This window comes from Lathyrus oleraceus, chromosome 5, assembly GCF_024323335.1.
Source record: "Lathyrus oleraceus cultivar Zhongwan6 chromosome 5, CAAS_Psat_ZW6_1.0, whole genome shotgun sequence".
NCBI lineage: Eukaryota > Viridiplantae > Streptophyta > Magnoliopsida > Fabales > Fabaceae > Lathyrus > Lathyrus oleraceus.
Genome location: NC_066583.1, coordinates 632,753,062 through 632,764,897, shown reverse-complemented (window position 1 = coordinate 632,764,897; position 11,836 = coordinate 632,753,062).

Sequence of the window (11,836 nt, the reverse complement as noted above, 5' to 3'; positions counted from 1 at the left end):
ATTTTGTGTCAAAGATAGGTTACTTCTTGGTCAAGCAAATAACCAAGAGTCAATACAAGGCACTTTCCCTCTTGTTTGGCATGGCAAGTTTATGGAGTTTGGCTTACTAGTCATAACCTCTAACTTATGTTCTTTGCCTATATTCTTATTGACCCGCCTCAGATAGGTGTGACTACTATATTAGTCCACTTACGATTGCTTAACATAGCGCTACATTGTCTTATGACAAGCTAACATAACTCTACTAACTACTAAGTTTAACTTAAGCTTTTAAATTCTTGTCATTTAATTTTAATGTCATTTATTTCTTGCTCATTATTCATCTTAATTTTCATTTGCTCACTTAAGCACATATTTTATGTTTATGTCATTTTTCTTTTGCTCATTTGAGCCCATTATTATATATAAATATATTGTTATTTTGTGTTGTTTTTGTGTTTGTTTGGATGTGAACCAAAATACAAAAGGAGAAAGGACTTAGAATTAGGATTCACCCATGCTTAAAGGAGTTCAAGAGCAACTAGACCTCATGCCTTTAGAATGCAAAATATGTTGAAGAGCAACTAAAGCTCATGCCTTTAGAATGCTAAAATTCAAAGTTGACCTCAAAGGACTTCTCCTCAAACTTATTCTTTGTCCATTCCCTTTATTATGTTGTGAGCCTTTTAATGTGTGCTTTTGTATGATAGGAATCTCATCTTAAGATTGGGAAAAGAGGACCATTGCCATGAGTAGCCAAGTTAAGAGCCAAGCCAAATGGATATCCTAGGAGCTTGAATTCAAATTATTAATTGCTTGCTTTGTGTGCTAAATCCAAAGGAAAGGAGCATCTTGAGTCATCTCTATGACTCCAAGAAAAGGAACTCCAAGGGTTATATCTCCCCTCTTATATTTGTATACTTTAGGAATGGCCCTTCTCTCCTCTCCCCCCTCTAACCAGGCCAAAAATCATTTTCAAAACTTTGACTTTATTTCAAATTAGAAACCTAGGCCTTAGGCCTTTGACTTTTCAAAACCATTTTCATAAATACTCGTTGTAAATAAACTTTAATCCAACTTTGACCTCATTTTGTAAATAAATTCAACTTGTAAATATAACTCATTTCAAGTTGTTTTGTGGTTTCAATGGCCACTTGTTAAACTCTTTTCAAAAACATTAGTCATAGGTTTGAGTTATCATAGAGGTTGATGTAAATCTAACCTCATCCTTAGTGTTGGATTATAAGCCTTTCATGCTTATTATAGGGTCAACCCCTCACTAGCATGTTGAAGCCTTCCTCGCATGGTCGATTATTGGTTTAGGTTGAGTTTTCTCCCTTTGATAACAAAAGACCTTAAGGCTTTTGATTAAAATCAACTCACCAATCTTTGAAATTTTTACCACGAACTATGAGGTTTTGATCCTCCTTTGTGATGGTACGTAGGCAATGGGTTCATCCATTCAAACAATAAAATTTGTAAATATAATCTATTCTCTTCTCATCCCTCCAATCTTTTGCATAAATCTTTTCACAAATACCAACCTACAACATATATTTGCAAAAAGGGTTCCCTTAGAGTACTAAGGATGTTTTGGGTGCGTAAAACCTTCCCATTTCATAACCAACCCCCTTACCTAGATCTCTGACATTTTTATTAGTTTTTGATTTGAAAAACTCCTTACTTGGCTTTTGTTCGCTTTTTAGCCTTTCCTTTGGATAAATAAAAGTGCGGTGGTGACTCGAATTGTATGTTGACTTTTGGTTTAGTCAATAAACCTAAAGGTAATGAAAACCCCGCTACAGAAAAGTGGCGACTCTGCTGGGGATCCAAGCCCCGTGGGTTTAGCCTACTTTTTGCTTGTATGTGTTGTATGTTTATATTTATTTGTGGCATATTTTTGTGCAAATTTGGGATGAATGTATTGTTTGTAATGTATGAATTGCTTGATATATTAATTGCTTGTATGCTTGGCAGTTTCTTGTGAGATGAGTTCTATACCCGAACTCGAGTGCACTTATGATAAGAGAATGGCATAGTCTTGTTGACTTGTGTGGAGTTAGTCCTTAACAAGTTAACTTGCAAGTCCATTCACTTGGTGGAGGTCTTATTGGGATCACTAATGTCACACGAGTAGTCGTGGTTAGGCATTACTCTTTCCAATATGAACCCTAGAAACCAAGGACCTTAGATACCTAGCCCATGTTGGCCTATTTTAGGACGTAGTGCGAAGGTCGTTCAAGTGTAAGACTTGAAGCGATTGTTACGCGATACTACACTCATAAGAGTCCCTCTCGAGAATATTTTTGGAGGACGAGTAGTCGTTTTATCCGATAATATCCGAAAGATAGGATGATGACTATGGGAGCCTTTTAGAACATGATTGTCAGGTTTAACTGTAGTACAATCCCGTTGGGTGGTTCTTAACCGAGACTCCATGCTCGTGACTCACAACAAACCCATGATTCGCGGTCGATCCGTTCTCGTATATCCTCAAAATCAATGGATCTTGGGTGTTGATATGGTGTAAAATCTAATCCACCAAGATAGATGATTGATATTGACAATGACTTAAGCCATCCCGTGACCTTTGTATGGTGTGACTTGCTTGATACTTGAGTGTGTTTGTTGCATCCATGCATCCATGCATTCATCCGCATTCATGTCATCGACAATAAGATTTTTGCAAGGAACTTAAAAGGTCTATTTGCAAATTTTTAGACATGGATAAGCAAAGAAGGAATACGAAGAAGTACAGTTTCAGGCAACCCGACTTGAGAGAGTTAAGGCGTCTGACATATTATGTATTAGAGCCCTTGGAGTTCAAATCTCTCCATGGGAAGCTTCTAGCTATTCTCTCTACCAAGGTGGATGAGGGTCTGATGAGTGTGTTGGTGCAGTTCTACGATCCTCTGTATCAGTGCTTCACTTTTCCGGATTTCCAGCTTTTGCCTACATTGGAGGAGTACGCTTATCATGTGGGTATACCTATTCTTGACCAATTGACGTTCACTGGTTTGGAGAAGATTCCGTCTTCTCAAGAGATTGCTGACATGCTTCAGGTGGAGGTATCCGACATTGTCGCCAATATGACTACCAAGGGTGGAATTCAAGGTCTCCCATCTGATTTTCTGATTTCCAAAGCTACCTTGTTTAGGAAGGCCATGAGTAAGGAAGATTTTGAAGCCATATTTGTACTCCTCATCTATGGGCTAGTGTTATTTCCCAACATCGGCAACTTCGTGGATGTGAATGCTATTAGGATTTTCTCTTCTCTTAATCCCGTTCCGACTCTGTTGGGTGACACTTATTTCTCTTTGCATATGAGGAATGCAAAGGGTGGTGGTTCCATTGTATGTTGTCTGCCTCTGTTGTACAAGTGGTTTATTTCGCACTTGCCTCAGACGCTTGCCTTCAAGGAGAACAAAGGATGTCTACGGTGCTCCACGAGACTTATGTCTCTCACTAATGATGATATCTCTTGGTATAATCATGTTTATGATGGCATTAAGATTATTGATTCTTATGGTGAGTTCTCCAAATGTACCTCTTCTTGGTACATGTGGTGGAATTAACTACAACCCTGCTTTAGCTCGCCGTCAGCTTGGGTTCCCCTTAAAGGATAAACTTAACAACACTTTGTTGGAAGTCTTATTCTTTCAAGAGGGTAAAGATCCCCAAAACCTAAAGGATAGGATGGTTCACGCCTGGCACAAGGTTCATAGGAAAGGGAGGAATGAGCTTGGTCCGAGGAACTATGTTGCTTTGGATCCATACACCTCTTGGGTAAGGAAGAGAGCCCTCGAGTACCACATGTCGTATGAGTATCCGAGACCTACCCCTATGGTTATGGTTGGGCCTTCAACCCTACCTAATCAAGGAGTAGAAGAGTTGAGAGACGAAGACCGTCCGCGTGCTTGGGTTTGTGAGTTGTGAGGAGCTTCTTCAGCAACTCAAGGATAAGGATGCATTGATCGAGTTTCTAGAGCATCAGGTTATTGATGAGCCTGATGACGTGGTTACCTCTCTCCTGCCTCACTCATCTAGGTTTTGGAAGAAGAGATATGATCAGATCGCCAAGGAGAAGGTCGACCTGGAAGCAGCTTATGAGAGAGAGGTGAAGAAGCTTCGTGCGAAATATCTTCCGATCTCGAAGGCTTTAGACGACTGCTTCTAGGGCTCCATGAGATGTTTATTCTCCTTTTCTCTTGTATTGTATTTGGTTATCGAGACTGTACTACTTCTTTGATGTAAAAAGTTTCCAAATATTATATTGCTATGAGTATTCCATATATGTCTCAAAAAGTTCAATATTTTCAAAACATTTGCAAATAGATCCTTATAAAGTTCCTCCGATAAAAAACAAAAGCATATGCACGAGCATTGCATGCATCATATGCATAAGCAGGTTTTGGTTCCGAGCTCTTGATACAATGGTCTAACTCTTTGCTCTTCATTTATTTTGAAGACAAGCTGACGCATCCATACCGCACTCGTGCAAAAGTCAAAGCAATGGCCGAACAACTAGAGAATGAAAACAGAGAACTCAGAGAAGAAGTCAGTCGGCTATCTGCTCTAGTGGAGTCTCTGCTCCCATTCCAGCTCCCATTCCTCGAGTCCGTGTTGACGAGACTATCTACCATTCCGAGGCCTCTGAGAACCCGGATGTGTATGACAAATTAGATGAGATGAGAGACCAATTTTCTGACTTGAGGAAGGAAATGAAGGCCCTTCGAGGGAAGGACTTGTTTGGGAAGAGCGCCTCTGAGCTCTGTTTGGTCCCGAATGTAAAGATTCTAATGAAGTTCAAGGTCCCTGACTTTGAAAAATACAAAGGGAATAGCTGTCCGCTCAGCCATTTGGTCATGTATGCTAGAAAAATGTCTACGCATACCGACAATGACCAACTGCTCATCCATTATTTTCAAGATAGCCTGTTTGACGCTGCCTTGAAATGGTGTATGAGTCTTGACTGTGGCTCTGTGCACACTTTCAATGACCTCAGTGAGGCTTTCGTAAGGCAGTACAAGTACAACGTGGATATGGCTCCGGACAAAGATCAACTGAGGGCGATGTCCCCAAAAGATAAGGAAACCTTCAAGGAGTATGCCCAGAGATGGAGGGAATTGGCAGCTCAGATAGTGCCACCATTGGAGGAGAAGGAGAAGACAAAGATCTTTTTGAAGACTTTGAGCTCTTTCTATTATGAGCGTATGATTGTTAGTGCTCCCTCGGACTTTACCGAAATGGTAAATATGGGGATGAGGCTAGAAGAGGGAGTCCGTGAAGGACCTCTGTCCCGTGATGATAATTCTTCGGCAAAGAAATATGGAGGATTTTCCAGAAAGAAGGAAGGGGAGACTCATGTTGTTTCTTCGCATAGTAAAAGAAGGCCCTCTGTGAGGAGGAAGGAAGTTTGACCAGTCGTCAACCAACACCAGGTGGCTCATATAGCACCCGTTTTCAGAGAAGCTCAACAACCACAACAACAATCTCGTCAACAACAACAGGCTTACCAGCCTCGTAGCAACAATAACAACAACAACACCAACAATTATGAGAGAAAGAGGGTGACTTTTGACCTGATTCCTATTACTTACGCTGAACGGTACCCTTCCTTGATTGATAAGAAGTTGGTAACTCCACGTGATCCTCCTGTTGTGCCAGCCAATCCTCAATGGTGGTACAAGCCTGAACTTCATTGTGTGTATCATTCCGGCGCACCCGGACATGATGTGGAGAACTTCTTTCCGTTGAAGACGAAGGTGCAAGACCTTGTGAGGAGTGGGATACTATCCTTTGAGGATATAGGCCCTAATGTTAAGAAGAACCCATTGCCCGAGCATGGAAAGGCGGCTGTCAACATGGTCCAGGGTTGCCCTGGAAAGTATAAGGTCCTTTATGTGAATGATATAAGGCAGTCCTTGGTGGAAATGCATAGGTTGTTATGTGAGTGCAATCATTATGAGCACGACCACGATAGATGACACGTGTGCACTGTCAATGAAAGAGGATGTCGCAGGATAAGAAGGGACATCCAAAAGATGCTAGACCAAGGGATGATCGAGATACTTCAAAATCGCGATGAGGATGAAATTGATGTTATTACCCCTGTGTTCAATATTCCTGATCCTGTTGTCATCAAGTATGATGGCAGCAAAAGGAAGGTGGTTCCAACTCTTGTGATAAAGCCAACGGGCCCTGTCCCGTATGTGTAAGATAAAGCGGTCTCGTACTGTTACAATATTGTTATGCTTGAAGACGGGAAGGTGGTGTCGTTGCCCTCAACCTATGTTGTAAGCATATCCGATGTTAGTAGAGTGACCCGTAGTGGTCGTGTTTTCTCGGCTCAGCCGAAATCCCACGAAAACGTCGTGTAGAGGGATGTTGTTAGTTCTTCCAGTCCCGTGGGGACTTCTTCAAATCATTCCATTCCTGCTGTGAAGGGTGTTAACCCTGTTGTTGTCAAAACTGATAAAGCTCCTATCCTAGTTGGCCAGTCTGGCATATTGAGAGAGGATGGTGATGAGATGCTAATGCTCATCAAGAGGAGAGAGTACAACATTGTGGAGCAGTTGCTTCAAACTCCATCGAAGATATCTGTCATATCTTTGTTGATGAATTCAGAGCCACACCGCGAAGCGTTGCAAAGGGTGCTGGACGTGGCATATGTGGATCACGATGTCACAATTGAACAGTTTGATAGCATTGTTGCAAATATAACTGCCTGCAACAATTTGAGCTTTTACAATGATGATCTTCCCGAGGAGGGAAAAGACCATAATTTGGCCTTACATATCTCTATGAACTGCAAAGACGATGCCCTGTCCAATGTGTTGGAGGACACAAGGTCATCACTTAATGTATTTCCAAAGTCCACTCTCGCCAAACTTTCATATCAGGGTCCTCCCATGAGGCAGAGTGGAGTGGTAGTAAAATCTTTTGATGGATCGTGCAAGACCGTGATCGGTGAATTAGACATCCCAATCAAAATTGGACCTAGTGATTTCCAGATCACTTTCCAAGTTATGGACATACATCCGTCGTACAACTGTTTACTTGGTAGACCATGGATTCACGAGGCAGGCGCCGTGACATCCACCCTACACCAAAAGTTAAAGTTCGTCAAGAACAAGAAGTTGGTGGTGATAGGGGGAGAGAAGGCTCTCTTGGTCAGCCATTTATCTTCCTTTTCCTACATCGATGTTGAGGATGAGGTTGGAACTCCATTCCAAGTCTTATATATTGCTGAGCCTTCTAGGAAAGGACTTTCTTCATTTGTCTCCTACAATGATGCCAAGTTGGCCATCGAGCGTGGCACAACTAGTGGCTTGGGGAAAATGATAAAGATGGAAGATAATAAATCTCGGGCTGGTATATGGTATTCTTCCGGTGCTTCTAATGATCTTGGGATGTTTCAGAGTGGAGGTTTCATCCACACCGATGGAGATCACGAAGTTGCTGCCATCATTGAAGAAGACGAAGAGGAAGATCTCGGCAACTTTGTCATACCTAGCGGGATCTGCAATAATTGGGTCGCTGTTGGTGTTCCAACAGTTATCCATAAGTCAACGTAATATGTTCATTCCTGTTTAAAAACCTTTCTCCCATGCCAGAGGGAGAAGTGAAGACATTGTTGGCATAATTTGTTAATACAGTGATATTCATTCAATAATCACATGTTAAATGTTTGTTTTCCAAATTATTTTTCATTTTTTCTTTTTGAATGAAATTGGTAATCACCATAAAACCCTAAAAAAGAGAATAAAATCAATTTTTTTCATCTGCATAATGATTTGCCTTGTTTGAATTCTGAAATCTCTTTTATACTCAAAATCATTATGCAGGTTGATCAAACCCATTGAACATAATGATCCAACACCATCTCCCAACTTTGAGTTCCATGTATTTGAGGCAGAAGAAGATGATGTTGAAGAGATTCCTGATGAGATTACCCGTCTTCTTGAGTACGAGGAGAAGATCATTCAGCCACATCTTAAGGATATGGAAACAGTCAATTTGGGGTCTGAAGACTCCATTCGTGAAGTAAAGATTGAGGCATTCCTTGAAGAGTCTGTTAAGAAGGGGTTGATTGAGTTGCTACGAGAATATGTCAACGTCTTTGCCTGGTTGTATGAAGACATGCCTGGTCTAGATACTGATATCGTGCAACATTTCTTGTCGTTGAAGCCTGAGTGTGTGCCTGTGAAGCAAAAGCTCAGAAGAACTCATCCTGATATGGCAGTGAAGATTAAAGAAGAAGTTCAGAAGCAAATTGATGCGGGGTTTCTGGTGACTTCTACATATCCTCAATGGGTGGCCAATATTGTGCATGTACCTAAAAAAGACGGAAAAGTCCGAATGTGTGTGGATTACCGTGACTTGAATAAAGCTAGCCCAAAAGATTATTTTCCTATACCACACATTGATATGTTGGTAGACAATACGGCTAAATTCAATGTCTTTTCATTCATGGACGGATTTTCCGGTTATAATCAGATTAAAATGGCACCCGAGGATATGGAGAAGACAACATTCATCGCACCTTGGGGAACATTCTGTTATCGAGTGATGCCTTTCGGTTTGAAGAGCGTCGGAGCCACGTATCAACGTGCTATGACTACATTGTTTCATGACATGATGCACAAGGAGATCAAGGTGTATGTCGATGATATGATTGCAAAGTCGAAAACGGAAGTTGAACATGTAGAACACTTGTTGAAGCTTTTCCAGCGTTTGAGGAAGTACAAACTCCGCTTGAATCCGAACAAGTGTACATTTAGAGTCCGTTCCGGCAAGTTATTGGGCTTTATTGTCAGTGAGAGAGGTATTGAAGTTGATCCTGCCAAGGTCAAAGCAATACAAGAGATGCCTGCGCCCAAAACTGAGAAGCAAGTCCGAGGTTTTCTTGGCCGCTTGAATTACATTTCAAGATTTATATCCCACATGACTGCCACATGTGTGCCTATATTCAAGCTCCTTCGGAAAGATCAGTGTCATGATTGGACCGAGGATTGCCAAAAAGCCTTTGACAGTATCAAAGAGTATCTGTCCGAGCCTCTGATTCTGTCTCCGCCTGTTGAAGGGAGACCATTAATTATGTACTTGACTGTGCTTGATGATTCCATGGGTTGTGTCCTTTGTCAGCAAGATGAATCAGGAAAAAAAGAATATGCAATATACTACTTGAGTAAGAAGTTCACCGACTGTGAGTCTCGGTACTCAATGCTTGAGAAGACATGCTGTGCTTTGGCTTGGGCTGCTAAGCGTTTACGCCAGTATATGTTGAATCATACAACTTGGTTGATATCCAAAATGGATCCGATCAAGTATATCTTTGAGAAGCCTGCTTTAACTGGGAGAATTTCCTGTTGGCAGATGCTGTTATCTGAGTATGATATTGAGTATCGAGCTTAAAAAGCTATTAAAGGTAGTATCTTGGCTGACCATTTGGCGCATCAACCAATTGAATATTATCAGTCTATGCAATACGACTTCCCTGATGAGGAGATTCTGTATTTGAAAATGAAAGATCATGATGAGCTTATGCTCAATGAAGGGCCAAAGCCTGGTTCCCGATGGGGTATGGTGTTCGATGGCGCTGTCAATCAGTATGGAAATGGCATTGGGGCAGTGATTATTACTCCTCAAGGCACACATTTTCCTTTTACAGCAAGGCTAACTTTCAAATGCACGAATAATATGGCGGAGTATGAGGCATGTATTATGGGTTTGGAAGAATGTGTTGATCTTAGGATCAAACATCTGGATGTTTGTGGCGATTCGGCCCTTGTTGTTAATCAGATTAAGGGTGAATGGGAGACGAATCAGCTTGGCCTCATCCCATATAGAGATTATGCGAGGAGGATTTCAACTTTCTTTACTAAAGTTGACTTCCATCATATTCCTCGAGATGAGAATCAGATGACGGATGCTCTCGCTACGCTTGCTTCAATGATTGCTGTTAATTATTGGAATGAAGTCCCAAAGATTACCGTGATGCGCTTGGATAGACTAGCTCACATGTTTGCAGTTGAGGAGGTGAAAGATGATAAGCCATGGTATTATGATATCAAGTGCTTTCTCCAAAGTCAGACTTACCCGTCTGGGGCATCTTTTAAAGATAAGAAGACTTTGAGGAGATTATCTGGTAGTTTCTACCTTAATAGTGATATGCTTTACAAATTTTTCGCAATATGTTATCCATGATCTTTTATTGTCGATAATTTGTATATATAATCTCTTTAATTTAAGAGTAAAAAGTATATGAGTGTATAATATTGTTAAATATTTAATCAATAAACTAACTCATGATAACTACCGACATCATAAAGTTGTTTGTAGTTACCCACGACCTTACTCTTGATAAAGCACATATTCTATTTTAGTTTTTTTGTTTAAAAAAATATTTAATCCATTGGTGAAGATTTCATCACACAATTCAAAAAATATTATCTCAAACAATAATTAGTTTTGAAAAATATGATATCAACTATTGCATTCCATCCATATTACTCAAAGTAGGGTTACAACCACCTTGATATTAAGGGTAAAAAAACCAATAAAATATAAGAAAAATGCTGAATTTATTTTATTAAAAACTTTTATACAATTTTTTAATAAAAATTAAAATAAAATATCCGGTTAAGTAAAAGTAAAAAAGACAAACAAAAAATAGGAGTTTCATTTTGTGATTTTTTTTAAATAATCAAGTTTTTCAAATATATTTCCAAAATAATCATTATTTCAAGTTATTTATCAATATAATCACTTTTCATGCATCCCTTTAAAACATGTGTCAGTTGGACTGACGCATGCAGGTTTCCATTGAACTAAGGCGCCAATAGGAATGTGCATGCATGCAGATGAAGCCAATTCAATTGACACATGCTTTATGACATGAAGAGCATGCGCCATTACATGTGGCGCATGCTTTGAATATTATTTTGTTTTTAATTTTATATGTTATGCTTATATTAAATTTAAATAAATAGGTAAATGAAAAATAATTAATAATATTATGATATAAAACTAAAATACATAATAATTGACAAGAAAATTAATGATTCGCCCGATTGAAACACCCCCCTGTTCCACATCTCGGTGCGTTAGCCTGCCTTCGAGGTCTCCCACGATTTCCCTGAGGTGTTTGAGATCTTTGAGTACTGAAATGATGCAGTGATGGATGGTGTGAAGGTCTGGTGGAAGGTCTAGTGGTATTTGACAAATTTGTCATCATTTCTCCCTAATAGTTAGGGGTGTTGCCGCCAACAGCGCTGTCATAATTGAGTTCGGTGCCCATGTTGTTGTAGTTGAGTTGTTATGGTTGGGTTGTTTGTGGACGGTGTGGTTACCCGAATTAGGACATTGAATCATTTTAGAAATGAAGCAACGGTTCATGTGGTGTAAGAAAGTCAAACAAACGTTGGGTGTTACGGTACTGAGATGTTTGGGTGTTCATAAGTGGGGGGCTATGATGCGATGAGGTTGAATCGCATGAATAATCTGGGCTATAGACATATGTGGTGGTTGTATATGGTTGTTGGTGGTAAGGGTTTGGTTCCTGGTTTTGAGTTTGGGTGTGTGGCATGAATTGGTTGCAAGGTTGGGTGTATATAGTATGGTGATGGTGTGAGGTTGGTTGTTGGGTTTGGGTGGGTTGAAATTCTTCTCGGGTTTGGTAAGGGTGTGGGGTTGATTGTTGGGAGGGGATTTGTTGTTGGGCGTATGATGATGAAGCTCATTGGCATGGATCAATCAAATACCTTGGCTCAAATATAAATTGTGGCATTGTAACTGACCTAAACCATGCTATATAATGTTGAGTTGGTCTAGCACCATGTATGATTTGTTCATT